At 38.9% G+C, this 17,336-nt stretch overlaps 1 protein-coding gene across 13 annotated transcripts in view; it reads left to right on the top strand.

Moving 5' to 3' along the window:
* Positions 1 to 17,336, top strand: part of LOC138755303 (receptor-type tyrosine-protein phosphatase delta) — a 1,191,445-nt gene that overhangs the window by 313,511 nt on the left and 860,598 nt on the right. The gene's annotated exons all lie outside the window — the stretch shown is intronic.

The following is a 17,336-nucleotide window of genomic DNA, read 5'->3' as shown; positions in this document are numbered from 1 at the left end:
CTGAACAGAAGAACAGCTCAGGGCATTCTGCTTCAGTATTTCCAGAGTATATTTGCATCTGAACATGGATTCTGGCTCTTCATTTTTAAATTGAAGATAGTTTATAATACCTGAACCTCCAGCTTTCTTTGTTGCAGAAAAGACACATTTGATCCATACTTCTTCATCCACTCCAGCAAGGTCTCGGAACTGTGCTGTGACACACATGAGATAAGGCCTTGCATAACTAAACCCACATAATGCCCTCTGCCCGATGCTGTGGATAACAGAGAACATTGCTGGTGTGTGGGAGTCAGGAATGGGGGTTGGATGGAGAGGAGAATCACAGTACAGAGAAGGTGCCAGAGGTACAAGCTGTGGCAATCATCAGGGGATCGTTTTTTTTTTATTTAAATTTAGACATGCAGCATGGTAACCAATATTCCCTCTATTTTTTTAGGAATCAGTGTGTGCAAAAATTTTATGTTGTGCAATTTTTTTTTTCCTGTAACAAAAGTATGTGTGCACTGAATGCTGGTGCAAATGTAAACTTGAAATTGTTTCAAGATAATTTTGGCACTGCCTGTCTCTCATGGCCAACAGTATTGGCATGTTTTAATGTAATACAAGTATGATTAACTACTTGTTTAACTGACTAACTAGTTAACAGAAGCAGTTAGCTAAGAAATTATTTTCCATAAATATAATTATTAATTGTGACATTATTTTAGGTAACTCACCTTTTGCATGCACATTAATTTATTTTTATGCATTGGTTACAAAACATGCACACGAGCACAGCTCAGAGAGAACAGTGACTTTTCGACACATGAGTCCATGTTACCCAATTTACATCAAATTAACCTATACCTCTGGTATGTTTCAAACAGTGGGAGGAAACCAGAGCCCCAGGGAAAACTCATGCAGACATGGGGAGAACGTAGAAACTCCTTACGGACAACGGGGGATTCGAATCTCAGTCCCAATCGCTGGCACTATAAAGGCATTGTGCTAACTGCTGCACCAACCTTTCTGCCCTAAAACATGCCATTTTATGGTGGGACATCAGGATGGGCAGAATAGTCTTCCATTGTGGTGAAGGCCAGAGTGGGTGTGTGGGCAGTTGAAAGGGGTAGGTCATTCCCTGCAGATGCTGGAATCTGAAGATAAGCTCAATCTTCTGGAGGAACTCAGTGGGTCCACCAGCAACATTGAGAGCAGCACTGGTTCTTGTTTCAAGCTGGAACCCTTGCTGGTCACAACCATGGAGAGGTCTGAGGTGGAGTCGTCTGAGGTAGTTAAGCTGAGGAAGGTGATCACATAATTAGAAACATCGAGATAAACAGTGTAGAAAAGGCCAATCAGCCCAATTTATCCCTGCTGTTGGCCCATATCCTGTCAAAAAGTTTTTTGTTCAGAAATGTCATCTTTCCTGCCTTCTCTATCAACTTACTGCATGTACCCATCGCCCACTGCGTGAAAAACCTGCCCCTTTGAATCTTTCCCTATCATCTATACTCTCTCATTTTAAACTCCCTTTCCTGGAAAAAGGCTGTGACTCCCTTCCCTGCCTTCCCTCTCATAATTTTATAAATCTCTGTAAGGCCTCCCTTCAACTTCCTTCTGTCCAGGGAAAAGACTCCCCATCTATCCAATCTTTCCTTATAACTCTTTGAGGTCCTTAGAAATCTTCCAGTCCAGGCAATATCCTTGGCTTAACCATTGCTTTCCTATATATAGCATGGCAACTGGTACTGCATATTTAATTTTGTGATGTTTTATGCAACTGATCAATACCAGAAGGAAGAGCTCACCCAGAAGTAGATAAGCATTTCAAACTCTTTCACTTTAAGTAGCAATGGCACGACCTTCAACCCATCCATTAAGAGCATTTCATATTCTATGACAAAATAGAAGGAAGACATTTAGTTCTGGTTGATGAGGGATCTCAGAGCAATCCCATCAATAAAATCCCTCCACTTAGTTCCCTTAACCGACTCTCTCTCTCTCACAATAAGTTGGGATGTTGCTTATCTGTTGAGATAGATGCGCATTTGAATCCTGCCAGTGTCTGCGAAAGGCAATTTACTGCAGATAATCAGCACTCCTTGGAGATGTGGCAGAACACCAGAGCCCTTGGGGAGGGTTCAACATGCAAACTCCACACAGGCAGACAGCACCAGAGTTCAGAAGAGAGCAGGGGTTGCCCTAGCTATGCAGTAGCAGCTGCATATCAAGCAACCTCAATGTCATGAGTACCAAGGACCCAGGTCATCGACCCAGGCATCAAGATGCAATGCTCCAAAAATACTGCTGTAGAAAGTAACATTTCTTGGCTTTTATGTTGTATTTTCAGACAGCTTGACAGCTCAGAAAAGGGGGGCCTGTGCTCTAAAATAATGCTGTGCAAATATCTGTGTCAGTTCCTCCATTTTTGTTGAAAAGTGTTTCCCACTATTTTAGCAGAGGTGGTAAATTGTTTAACATAATTGGATTAATATCTGGCTTCAATAATGAAAGAGGGATTTTGATAAGATGATTTAGTATTTATATGTTGGCAGGCAAATTGTGCAATTTGGCGACACTGCTATATTTTGAAACTGTGTCTAGGGATAAGTCTTTATTGATAAACTTGCCAGTAAATTCATTGACAATGACTTTGGAGGAGATGTTGCCAAATTTGTAAAAATATCTTGCTCTTACTGTGCTGTGATGGCTTCTGAGAAACAGAAAATGCTGGAATATTTGTACGAACACAACTATTTGTGTGTGGTTTAATTGCATTTTGAGCATAGTGATGTCTGTGACTAAGGTCACCTGTGATTGGATGAGACTGGCTGATTAAGAATGGAGCTAAAGAAATGAAATCCAAGCTCAATTGTTTTTAACAGGCTTCAATGTAAATGTTTTGAGAATAGGCATCTGTGAAGGTTAGATTTGTTTGTTTGGGGACAGGACTTGGAGCTAACATCAGAACTTACAGAAATTCTGAGAATTCTGAGCCTGCATCAGTTTTAATTGCAAGTAGGGCAAACTAGTGGAAGCAGGTAATCCATGGAATGGAAAGGCTCAGAACCTTGAGTGTATAGGACCTCACCCCATTTGATCCCAACCTACTCCAGATTGGGTTGGGATCACTCCTGAAGTTGTAAACTTTGTTCAATGAGGCTAATGAGAATGTTTAAGTTTGAAGATGAGGTAGGATGTGTATCAGATGGCATGATCGGGGACCATTTTCTGCCTAATCCCTTGGGTATAGATGATGTCTCCAAAAGTTACATGATCTCAAGGACGAGACATAGGAAAAAGTGTATTGGGAGCTCAAACGATTGTTTGGAGAGAAAGATCAAGAATTGCAGGAACTGTTCTGGCAACATTCAAAGCACAACCAAGCAAGACCCATTGAGGGAAAACAGTGGATGAGAGGAGGTTTATTTCATCTCAAGCAAGTATTTAGGCCCAAAGATAGAAACATAATCAAAGAGTACAGAAAGCCAAAAAAATATTGAAGATTCAAACTCAAAAGGACAGATTTTGTAATCTGGAGCAAAATGCAAACCGCTAGGGAACTCAGCCGATCAGGCAACATATGTGGAGGCATGGGTAGTCGACATTTCAGGACATAAGGACTGAGAGTAGAGAGGCAAGATAGCCAGTATAAAGAGGTGAGAACAGGATGAGACAGAGACTGAACAAGTGGGAAGTCGAACAAGATGAAAGAAGGCGGTATGACAAGCATCTCAAGTGACGTGGGGCAGGGGATGGAGAAGGGGAATCAAGGGAGAAGAAAACTACATGGACAGGAATATGAGTGGAGGGCAGATGGAATGAGCATAATGTTATGAGTCTGGATAATGAGGTGCAAGGAAGAGATGGAAATGGAGAAGAGCGAGACCCTGGGTGGGGGGGGGGGGAGACTGCTGTGAATGGGGCAGGAATACAGAGGGTGTTCCCCACCAAAAAATGGAAAATTCAATATTTATTGATTGTGTTAAAGATTGGAGATAGAATTGTATAAAAGAAGGGAAGTTTTGAGGCTAAGCAAAGCACGATAACTGCAGATGGTCAAATTTTGAGGAAACAATAAAAAGTTGGAAGAATTCAGTGGGTCAGACAATAAGCATGGAGAGAGATAGTCATAATTTCCAAAATTCGATACAAGCTGAAAATTCAACCGAATTGTTGACTGACAATTTCTCTCCATCTGAGGCCCTTCAGACTCCATTTGTTCTTATTGTTTGCTTCAGTTCCAATGATTTTGTTCTTGTGGGAGATGGTCATGCCAGTTTAAGGAGGACAGTATCTTAAGGGAACAAAATCACTTGCAATTATTTGGTAGGATGTGAGGTTTTATGAAAATAAGGGCCAGAAGAGGTATGATGGACAAGATGAACTTGCATTGTATTTGATCAAATGTCTGAGAAACCTTACCAAAAAGATCAGGGTGGGGTTAGAGTATAGCTTGATGCATCGATTATGTTGGTCCAACTACAGCGCTGAATATCCCAATTATAGGGTTCCATGAGATCAATGAGGTTCTTATATTGACTACTTAGTGTAGAGGGGCAGAGGATTATAAGATCGAAAATGTGGAGATGTTTTCAGAGAGGAAGACAAGATGGACCATGATCCATGTGTTCAGCTTTTTCAGAGATCATCATCGCTGCCTGGTTAAACACACTTCCAAATTATTTTCTTCAGAGTGACCTCACGAAGGAGCTATAGATGTTACCTTATTATCACTGGAACTATTTGTCATCTTGCAGATTTTGTTAGGCTTCACAGATTGATCATTATCTGTGCAAATGTATGAGAATACAGGCATGAAAATATCAAAGTGTCCATCAGTGCCAACTTGTCACCAGGGCAATTCAGAAATGCATTTTTACATGCTTAGTCTCAGTTTTAGATGTCAAATGTTTGATGAGTATGGTTATTGTGCATTCTTATCTTGGTGTTACTGACTGTCACACTGAAAACTTAGGAACAAATTAAGTTTATTTGCCACAAAATATGTCCTGATTAATTAAAGTAATTTCATTTCTACTTTGATCTGATTTTTGAATATTTCTTTCAAAATGACCATTATAATCATCATCTGCAAATGAGAGCTTTGGGTGGCAAGAAGGTGGAAGGAGTATTTATCAGTACTGGTTGCTGTCCTTTGAATGTAGCATTTCTATTCAAAACAAAACTGAACAAAGCCAATAATTTTGGTCATTTTGCCACTGCTTTGCACAATTTTTATTTTAATAGCACAAGGAATTTTCTCCCTGCCAAGTTATCAAAATGACACAATTATAAATGGGAGAGTGTCAGTCCATAATTATTATTTTCATGAAAAGCACAATTTTGATACAAGCCAATAAAAGGGTTAGTGACATGACCTATTTGGATGCAAGCATAAATCTTTTCTGCAGATTCAGGTTACGCAAATCCAAGAAAACAATTTCCTCCAAATAACTGCATGGTGTGCACTTTCATGGTGGCATTTTAGTCTTTGCTTTCCTGATCTACCATGAAGCCAAAACTTTGCCGTCTTTGGGCCTTTGAATAGTACCCCTGCTGACAACAGTATTGGTGTGTCAATGACTGAAGTGAAATTTTGTCAATAACAGTAAAATAGATCATTTCAAAACTTCTGTATTTTAACTTGAAACAGAAAAGGAATGTTCAGAGACTTTTTTTTTCCTGATGGAATTTTCAAGTTTATTATTATCAGACTGTACATATACTGCCAGATGAAATAGCATTTATCCTGACCTTGGTGCACACACATGCACGCACATGCACAGCACATAATAATCATATTATGTACATAAAGGTATAATTTAAAATAAATGCATATGAATATTTTGGTATGATTAACTCAATATCAGGATTCAGTTCATCAATCTCCCAGCTTGTGGGAAGAAGCTATTACCCAAACTAGCAGTCCTGATTTTGATACTCCTCTGCCTGCTTCTTGTGTCCAAGATATTGTGAGCTGGATGGGAAAGGTTCTCAATAATTCTTTCATCCCTTTTAAGCAATGTTCCTGGTAAATGCTGACAATAGAGGAAAGAGAGATCTCAGTGATCTTCTTGGTTGTTTTTTTTAAATCTTCCATATTGTGAACATCACTTGCAGGACTCGCCTTTTGTTATCCATCCCAACTTCCAGCTGACTTGTTGAGGATCTGTAATGGGGGACTAGGCAAGGTGAGGAGAGCAGACTTTCTTTTCCGAAAATGTTTTGTTTTTACAAAATTCTTGTCAGTGCCCCATTTCTAGATCCAGATTTGTTTTTACCAAGTTTATTTTATGAATGAGTTTACACCATCCAGTTGCCATAGTGGGATTTGAACTTGTGGCTGATGAACATTCATCCATATTTCTGGATTGTGACTCCTGAGACAGTGTTGTGTTCCTGCCATACTTTCATCTGTACCAGTGAATGGTGTGAATGTTTCTGTTCCACATTTAAGTTTAACACATGTGTTTTTGAACCACACCCAAATGCAGACTAGAGGAGCAACACATCACATTCTGCCTGGGTAGTCTACTGTGTTCTCTAGTTTCAAGTTATCCACACCCCTCTTTGTTCCTTTCTCACACCTGCTGTTCTACCTAACTCTCTCTCTCATACCCACTTCTTTCCCACTCCCCCTCCTTTTTAACCCAGTTTCATCTCCTAACCCATCAGGATCCATCTGCTCATCACCCACACATTCTTCCTACTGTTTCTCCAATCCTCTTCCCAACTATTCTCATCTGCCCACCATCTCTCCCTTATTGGGTCCACATCACCTTCCTTTCTATTCAAGTTCCATGCTTACACTGATTGAAAACAATGATCCTCCTCATCCCACCTGCCAGTATTGGATGTGTGGATCTGAAGCTCATGGCTATTCATGCACATATCTGAGTGCAATGAGGATTTTGCCTCTCCCTCACTTTGATTCATTGCCTCTCAAATCCATCTTCTAATTGCTTTGAGTCTGTAGATTGAGTCAGGAAATATCTCCTTCCTATTTGTTCTGAGACCCTTATAATTGTGTATGCCTGCAATGACTTCACCTTACCCATCTCTGGCAAGCCCAAATTCGTCCAAAACAGCCTGTTCTCCCAAACGATTTTCCCCATGTCAACCATTTCCATTCCAAGAAGCTCCAAAGATAATCCAACACTGTAACCTCTTCCCAGTGCTCTGGTACTCCAACACATTTCAATAAAAGGTCCCAGCCTGAATTGTTGACTGGCCATTTTTACCCATAGATACTGCCTTACCCATTGAGTCCCTCCAATTTCCTTTAGACTCCAGTATCTGCAGTTTTATTTTGTGTTCCTTTGATTCCACCTGACCATTTTATAACATTGTTCATTTACCTTTAATGGTTCCCTCTTACATTCCACATCCCTGTTACTTTTCACTGAATTCTGAATGTTAACATGCACAATCTTCTTTGCCTGAGAAATAGAATTTTCAAGGACATTTTTTAAGTTACCTTGAAAATGTTTTAATTCACATTATTGGCATCATTTCAAGTAAACATCTGGAGTGAGTAGTTGTGAAATGTGTGTGTGTCCTGTGGCATCATGCCTCTGGAGGGCAAGATGCAAATGGTGACATTTTTAAGTCAGAGCCTCTCTTTTGACTCCCCTGATGACTCGATGAGAACAAAGTCAGGAGAAACTCTAGATCTTTAAAGTCTTAACAATGCTGACTTTCTCTACAGTCTGCGAAGATCCAGAGAAAATAGGTTTAACGTTGACAAGTCATCTGAAACAAAGAAATTTCCTGTTAGGTCACAGACAAGAGTTGAAAAATGGTAATGTGAAGTTGGATAAATATAGCAGAGCTTTTTATTATGCTTAATGGCCTGTGGGAAATGGAGAACACATGTAGATAAAATTCCCTCAGGAGATGAAATGGATTGGATAGAATCCATTGTGGAGTGCAGTGTACAGCATTCATGGAAGACTAATGTAGGGTGAGTACCAGCTTGATCAAAGCTTCTGAGTAGAAGACTGCTCAATGAAACTGAAAGACCAATCCTTTTGGAAAGGTGGGGGAGATATGGTTGATACCAGTGATTTATGCACACTGGATCTATACAATGTCTACATGGAAATAACCTTACCCAAATAAGAAAATATCCCAGAAGGGAAGAAAAGTGACAGAGGAAAAATAAGATTTCTGCATTCAGCTGAAATGTTGAGATTGAAATGAAACCTGGCAATCAGCTGGCATGCGTAACAGGAATTGCACCATACTTTATTTGTTAAATGTAGAATCATGTTTCATAACTTCAAACTTTGTTGTGTCTGAGACTAGAAAAGCAATTAGACATGGATCATTCTTGTCCCCAATTTTATTTTAGTTCTGTCATCAGGTTAATTATGCGTGTCGAAATACTGTGATAAAGACATTAATATGAAATTCCTTTGTGTTATATTTCAATAAAAGTACTAAGCCTTAAAAAAATAAACAGGATAGCAGCTTTCCTGAGCAAGAAATTTTGTACAATTGAGTTAATTATCATGTGAGTTCAATCCATTAATATCATATGTTCAGAGGTCTCTTGAATTTAATTAGGCCATGAAAAGACCAGTCATACACTTAGCAAATGGCAATGTTGGCTCAACAGCCTATTTTTATGTCCTGTGGTAAAATGATGTTAATGGATATATCACTCTGCATGGAAAGTTTTGGTAAACTGGCAGCTGCTGGAGCTGCGATGGGCAATAAAATTAAGAATTATATGTAGACAAGTCCAGACTGATGTAGTAGATGTTTATTTGTTGTTTGAGTACTTCAATTTCAGTTGACATTTGATATTTACTTATCCAATAACTTCAACATGTTTGTCAGCACAGCGAGTAGCTGGGTGGGAAGAGGATAAAATCAGCATTTACTTCCAGGTGAATGGAGTTGCAGAACTTTTCTTGCCCGAAGGTTAAGAGCACTTCAAAACGCATTGTATGATTGCAATGAAGCCCGAGCTAGCAAGTGTTCTTGGTCATCTGTTCAAGCTTATCAAAATCAGCCCAGTCTTCTAATATTGTACTGATGCTCACTTTCACAGAATCTTTCAGGCCTTCATTACTCAAGAAGAATTAAGAAGTGCACCAGCCAGTCAGTGACCACCAACACAAAAAAAAGCTGTTGCCTGAATTTTACGAGTGATAAATATCCTTAAAGGCTCAGGGATGACCAAGTTCCTGTCTGCAGAATGTCTTTTCCATGACAGAATATGAGCTGCTAAATCTCCCAGGATGTCATTTAACATGCTTCTGTTGAATCGTTTTTGAGAGTCAAAGACAGACATGACCAGTTTGTTTCAAAATCAGAACAAATAGCTTTCATAAATATGGATAGTATTATCTCTTTTGTAGGACCAAGAAAAATAAATTCAACCAGTAATGACTCTTCCCAGTGATTGTCTTTTGTTTGAGCTTTTTTTTCATATAATGAACATTGCATTCCCATACCCGGACCCAATTTGTAATCTGGGTCATATATAATTGACCAATTTGTGAAGAAATCGATCCACTTTAGCGTGTTTTTAAAGTTTGGGATCACTCCTTTGAAGCGCCTGATCAAAAGAAGTCAGCTCCTCTGTTAATGCACTGGTTAGACATGGGTGGAGTGAAATTGGGCTGAACTGCAGTGTGCTTGTGGTGCTGTGGATGATGTTGCACCGCCAGTTCTACTTTTGACTTGCACCAACCGGGCAGTTAATGGATTGGGGAAGTAGCGCGTTGTGTTCATGCATTGGAAGGAGGAAGCATAAATAGTGGGGTAAGTCTGTCCTTGTGTCGCCCGATTTTGAATGAGTACCACCTCCCCGCAAGCACACGGATGTTGCCTCATTCTAATCTCACATGAAAGTCGAGGATAGCTGCAACTACACTCCCAATTTGATCATTTAAACTGACTCCCAATATCATGTGGGCTTGTTGACAATGAGTTGGGTGTGAAGTTGGTTAATTATGAATGCAGAGATTACATTGGAATACATTTTATTGTTTGCGGACACATGTACTGGCGTACAGTGAAAATCTTTGTTTTGCACACAATCCAGGTGAGTCAACCCATACTTAAATAAAGCAGGCAATGTAATAATAAAACAAAAATGTCACAGTGAGTCAGAGTGCAGGGTTTAGTGTTAAAAAGATGAAGTGGAGAATAGATAAAAAAGCACAATTAAAACCACACATTAGCATAATCTTTCACCAGTGGGAGATGATTCTGATAACAGAGGGAAAGGAACTGTCATTAAACCTGGAGGGTTGTGTGTTCAAGTTCATTATCATCTACCTGATGGTAAAGGGGAGAAGAGGATGTGACTGGAGTGGGATGGGTCCTTTAATATTCATATTTTAGATTTATTGTCAGAGTATAAACATGGCATCACATATAACTCTGAGATTCTTTCTTCTGCAGGCGGGCAAGAATTATGACTATTTAGTAGTTTAAAAAAACTACACAGCGTAAACATGTAAACAAAGAACTGTAAACAGATAATGAATGCAAACAAACTGACTCTAACACAGAGAATAAAAAAGAAAATCAATAAAGTGCACAAGTAAGAGTCCTTAAATGAGTCCCTGATTGAGTTTGTCATTGAGGAATCTGATGGTGGAGGGGTAGCAGCTGTTCCTGAACCTGGTGGTATGAGTCTTGAGGCATCTGTACTTTTTTTCTGATGGCAGCAGCAAGAACAGAGCGTGTGCTGGGTGGTGAGGGTCTTTGATGATTGCTGCTGCTCTCTAACAGCAGCGTTCCCTGTAGATGTACTCAGTAGTGGGGAGGGTTTTGCCTATGATGTCCTGGGCTGTGTCCACTACCTTTTCGAGGGCTTTACGCTCAGGGGTATTAGTGTCCACATACCAGACCGTGTTGCCACCAGTCAGCACATTTTCCACTACACCTCTGTAGAAATTTGCCAAGGTTTCTGGTGTCATACTCTTGAAGAAGTAGAGGCACAAATGTGGTTTCTTCATGACGCCATTGGTGTATTGGGCCCAGGAAAGATCCTTCAAGATAGTGATTCCCAAGAACCTAAATGTGCTCACCCTCTCCACCCCTGATCCCCCAATGATCACTGGATTGTATACTGCTGAGTTTCCTTTCCTGAAGTCAACAATCAGCTCCTTAATTTTGGTGACATTGAATGCAAGGTTGTTGTTGGTGCACCATTCAGCCAAGTTTTCAATCTCCATCCTGTTTGCTGACTCCTCCCCTTCCTTTATACAACCCACTACCATCGGAAAATTTGTAGATCGTGTTATTGTTGTACCAAGCCACACAATCGTAGATGTATAGTGAGTAGAGCAGGGGACTTCACGATGCAATAGGATGTGTGGATGGTGTCATGGAGGAGATATACTATTGCATCATGTCTGATGATGAATCCTTCTCTAAACCCTTTAGCATTACACCAGAAATGTACATTATATTTTCTAGTTGGTGACACTCTAAAAATCTGGCATCTGATTGTTTGGAAAACCTGCTGGATGGAACTGCCTGACAATGTGGTGTCTGGCTCACAAATTCACCCATATTGTGAGTTGAGAGTCTAGAGTCTGGACCAAATGTGCAGCAAGAGCTTGGGAGAGTTAAGTTTGGGGGAGGGAGGAAGTCTGGTGAATGGCTGGGGCTGTGGTTTGGACTGTCAGCCGAATATATGACTGTGCCAAGATCAGGGTTTGGAACAGGTTCAAAGGTTCTCAGTCCTTTAAAATCCCTAGGCTTGCTGGAAAATTTATCATATGGTTTGCATAGCAGGTAGTGGAATGCATTGACAGCACCAATGACCCAGGTTGCATCCATGGCTGTCTTCAAGGAATTTGTACATTCTCCCCATTACTGTGAGGGTTTCCTCCCAACCTCCAAAGACATTCACGATGAGTGGTGAATTGATCACATGGGTGTATTTGTGGGCCCCAGTCTCGTGAATGAGAAGAACCTGTTACTGTACTGTATCTCTAAATTTAAAATTAAAACTACTGTATCATGTTAAATACGAAATTGAAACCTGTTTAAGCATGATAGGGAGCATCCAACAGTCTGGAAAACTCTGCTAGACTGACACCACTAAAGTGCTAGATTATTGGAAGTTTACCTTTGAGAAATGGGTGCACCTCTGGGCATCGACTTCAATTTTTTTTTAAAAGAGGGAGTTATGTGTGATTGTCTGCAGGTTGGCATGGTGTGGTTGCTTCTCAAGGAATTGTTCTTTCCAGCACTCAACTAGGGGCTGATTGCTGTGAAGCCTTTAGTTTAACAAGAAAGTGTTGACCTTGTTTTTTTTTCCCCCCATCCTGCAGCCATGACTGCTTCCTTACCTCATATTTGGTCAGGCAGATGTTGGGGGAGTTTGCAAAACATTGCTGTGGCCAGGCTTCCTCAATGCACGGTTTGCGGGATTTGGAGTTTTGTGGTCAGGACTCCGAACCTTGCCAAGCCCTCAGTGGAGATTAGCAGGACAGGTTCTGCTTAACACTCTTCTATTTGGGAGGAGTTACATGATGGAGTTGTGGCCAGTAGGGTAAAACCAGCCCTCTCTAGAAAAAAAGTCAAGAAAAGACAAAGCTTAACAAGTATTAAGTATAAGAAATAGAAGATAAAATTGCAAAGAAGAGAAAGAAGATGGCACCCAAGAAGGAAAAAGTAAAAATGGGGAGAAAAGAAAAGTCACTGGAAAAGAAAGAAGGCCTTACCTGCACGAAGCAACAGGGAGCCGTGGTGGCGAAGAGCACCCGATCTCCGAGGTTGGTGCCGGCTCCACAGAGTCATGACCCTCCAACCAGTGGACTGCAAAAATGGCTCTCTGAGCGAAGTAAAAGTATGCAATAAAAGGTAAAAGGAAACACCGATGGGAGGGGGGCTCAGCCGAGGAGTGGGCAACCACGGCGCGACCAACTGAGGGGTGCCCAACATCAGGGCTCTCAGCTGGAAGATGAGGAAGGCGGCAGGAGAGGGAGTGAGGAACCAGGCGAGGAAGAAAGTCGACGGGGTGAACGGCAAAAGGAGCAGCAGCAGGAGACCTGACGGATGAGCAGCCCAAGAGGGGAGGATCAACAACGAGGGTCAGCAAGAAGAGGCCCGAAAAAGTGATACAAGCTTCTCATCAGGAGAATCAGAAGAGGCACAGATACAAAGAAGAGAAGAAGACACAAACACAGGTACAGACAAAGAAGAAGAGGAAGAAGAAGACCAAGATTTTCACAGAGAAATAGAAGATAAAACAGATGGACAGAATATAGATAAAGCCTTTTTTGAAGAACAAATGAGAACATTACAAGAATGGTTGTTATTAGAATTTAGTGCAATTAAAAGAAAAGTGAATAGAACAGAAGGTAAAATGCAAAGTTTAGAATGGGTCATGACAGAAATAGAAAATGTGAAAGAATGAGAAACGGCTGTAGAAATGGAAGTAAATGACTTTGAGAAAAATTGGAAGAAAGTGACAAAAAATTAAAGAGACAGGAGTTGTTATCTCAGAAAATTGATATGTTGGAAAATTATAGAAGGCGAAACAACATAAAAATAGTGGGCCTAAACGAGGGTGAAGAAGGCACAGACATGAAGGAATTTATAAAAGGATGGATCCCGAAGGTCCTGGGAACAACAGAAATGCAGGAAGAAATGGAAATAGAAAGGGCACACAGAGCATTAGCTCAGAAACCACAGACACAACAAAAACCAAGATCCATCTTAGTAAAATTTTTGAGACATACGACAAGAGAAAATATACTTGAGCGGGCTAGGAATAAAGTTATAGAAGATAATAAATCATTGGTATACAAGGGTCAAAAAATATTTTTTTACCCAGACATAAGTTTTGAACTCTTAAAGAAGAGGGAAGAATTCAATACAGCAAAATCGATTCTATGGAAAAAAAGGTTATAAATTCATGTTAAAACATCCAGCCGTGCTTAAAATATTTATACCTGGGGAGCAAAACAGACTGTTCTCGGATACAGAGGAAGTACAAGAATTCGCAGAGTGTTTGCAGGATAGGAGAGATGAAGAGATGTAATAAGAATGGTGATAAAGTATATATAACGATGTAAAAACAATGTATATGTAAAGAACTAAAGAGGGAAAAGAGAGGGGAAGGAAGGAAGGGGAAAAAAGCAAGAGCTTTGTTATATGTGTAAAAAAATGTGTTTTCTGGGGGGGTTTGGCGGGGTAGAGAATAAACGTCACTGCGAAATCAGTCGACGCTTGCAAGCAAGATCACAATCCAAATGGAAAAGGGAGTTGTGGTTGCCCGGCAAGTGATAAGGGGCAACTCAGAGAGGGGGGGGGGAATATTTGGGGTTAAGGTAATATTGGGTATGGGAATTGTTGGAGTATTTTATGTTTTAAATGTGTTGTCATACATTGAGTTTAAAAAGGGAAAACTGAGAGATCAAAATGGGAAAAAGGGGGATAGAGGTGGTGAGGAAATGGAAAAGAGATGTAAACAAGACATAAGATGGCCACGTTGAACTATATGACTATAAACATTAATGGAATACATAACCAAATTAAAAGGAAGAGACTATTAAATTTACTGAAAAAAGAAAAAAAATAGATATAGCATTTGTGCAGGAAATGCATCTAACTGAAGTGGAACATAACAAATTAAAGAGAGACTGGGTAGGATACATAGCGGTAGCATCATATAATTCAAAAGCTAGAGGTGTAGCCATATTAGTTAACGAAAATGTACCAATCAAAATAGATGAGGAAATAATAGATCCAGCAGGGAGTTATGTAATGATAAAGTGTCAGATATACTCAGAATCTTGGAATTTGGTCAATATATATGCACCTAATGAGGAGGATCAAAAGTTTATGCAGGATAATTTTTTGAAGATTGCAGATACACAAGGAGGGTATTTTAACCTTAATTTGGATCCAATGTTGGATAAAATTGGACAAAAGATAAGCAAAAAGAATAAAGTAGCCAAATTTATGGTTAAATCAATGCAGGAAATAAAACTTATGGATATATGGAGGAGGCAACACAGAAGAGGGAAGGAATATTCATATTATTCGAGTAGGCATAAAACATACTCAAGGATTGATACGTTTTTGTTGTCAGCCCATATTCAAGGGAGAGTTAGGAAAACAGAGTATAAAGCTTGACCAATATCTGATCATTCACTCCTGTTATTAGTAATAGAACTGGAAGACATCCCACCAAGAACATATAGATGGAGGTTAAACTCCATGCTACTTAAAAGGCAGGAATTAAGTTTATTGAACGCCAAATTAAAACATATTTTGAAATAAACACAGAATCAGTGAAAGACAAATTTATATTATGGGACACAATGAAAGCCTTCATTAGAGGGTAGATAATAAGTTATGTAACTAAGATGAAAAAGGACTACAATTGGGAAATAGAGCAGTTGGAAAGGGAGATAGTAAGTCCAGAAGAGGAACAGTAAAAATGGATGATATAACGAAAAAAAGAGAATTGGCGGATAAAAAAATAAAATACAAAACATTACAAACATATAAGGTGGAGAAGAATAAAATGAAAACAAAGCAAAAGTTTTACGAACTGGGAGAAAAAACACATAAAATACTAGCCTGGCAACTTAAAACAGAACAAGCTAAAAGAACTGTATTGGCATCAAGGAAAAAGAACAAACAAATTACATATAACCCAATAAAAATTAATGAAAACTTTAAGGAATTTTGTGAACAATTATACAAAACTGAGAATGACGGGAAAGATGATAAAATAAAAGAGTTTTTAGCCGAAATTGCAAGAGGAACAAAACAAACTGATAAAGCTATTTGAAATAGAGGAAGTACAGGATATTTTTTAAAAGCTGCCAAACAATAAAACACCAGGAGAGGATGGATTTCCAATAGAATTATATAAAACATTTAAAGAGTTATTAATTTCTCCTCTCCTGGAAGTAATGAACCAGATAGAAGAAGCACAAAACTTGCCAGATTCATGTAAGACAGCAATAATTAAAGTAATACCAAAGATTGGGAAGGATCCATTAACATCAGCATCATATAGGCCAATATCGCTACTTAACTCAGATTATAAGATAATAGTGAAATTATTAGCAAACAGATTGGCTGATTGTGTACCAAAAATAGGAAAACAAGATCAAACTGGATTTGTTAAGAAAAGACAAACAGCGGATAATGTCTGTAAACTTATTAATCTAATTAATGCAGTTCAAGGAAATAAGAAACCAACAGTGGCTGTTGTTTTAGACACAGGAAAAGCCTTTGACAGAATAGAGTGGAACTATTTATTTAAAGTATTACAGAGGTTCAATCTACCAGAAAAATATATTAGTTGGATTAAAGCATTGTATAATGGACCATTGGCGAAGTTGGATATGTATTGAGCCAATTTAAATTAAGTAGGTCAACTAGACAGGGATGTCCATTATCCCCCTCATTGTTTGCCTTAGCAATAGAACCATTGGCAGAACTGAGAAGAACAGAAAATAAAATAAAAGGGATAAAAATAAAGGAGAAGGAATATAAAATCAGCTTATTTGCAGATGACATCATAGTATACCTAACAGAACCAGAAATATCAATAAAAGAATTACATAAGAAATTGAAAGAATATGAAGAAATATCGGGGTATAAGATCAATGCAAATAAAAGTGAAATTATGCTAATGAGTAACGCGGATTATACAGAATTTAAAAAGAATCACCATTTAAATGGCAAGCACAAGCAATCCAATACCTAGGGATCAGGTTAGATAATAACTTAAGCCACTTGTACAAACTAAATTATCAGCCACTATTAAAGAAATTGCAGGAAGACTTAGAACATTGGAAAGAATTACCACTATCATTGATGGGGAGGGTAAATTGCATTAAAATGAATGTGTTCCCAAGGATACAATACTTATTTCAATTGTTACCAATTCCCTTAACAGAGAAATTCTTCAATGGACTACAGAGAATAATAAGGACATTCTTGTGGAAAGGGGATGAACTGAGGATAGGATTAGATAAATTAACCAAGGTGGTTTGCAGTTACCAAACTTTAAAAATTATTATAGAGCGTCACAGTTAAGGGATTTATCAGACTTTTACCAGACAAGGGAAAAAACAGACTAGACTAAGATAGAACTAGATAAAATAGGGGAGAAGGAACTGGAACATATACTTTATAAGTGGGATGTAAAACTGGTGCAATATAAAAGCTCACCAGTAATGCATAATTTACTTAATATATGGAAGAAGATCCACTTAGAAAGGAAAAAAATGAATTACCAAATACCAAAATTGTTATTGACAAAACCCATTAATCCCTTTTTCAATAGATAAACTTTCCTTTAGAGAATGGGAGAGAAAAGGAATCAAAAGAATTGAAAATTGTTT

This window comes from Narcine bancroftii, chromosome 1 (assembly GCF_036971445.1).
Source record: "Narcine bancroftii isolate sNarBan1 chromosome 1, sNarBan1.hap1, whole genome shotgun sequence".
Taxonomy (NCBI): domain Eukaryota; kingdom Metazoa; phylum Chordata; class Chondrichthyes; order Torpediniformes; family Narcinidae; genus Narcine; species Narcine bancroftii.
Note: the sequence above shows the minus strand (reverse complement) of the source record. Positions and strands in the feature narration are given on the sequence as shown.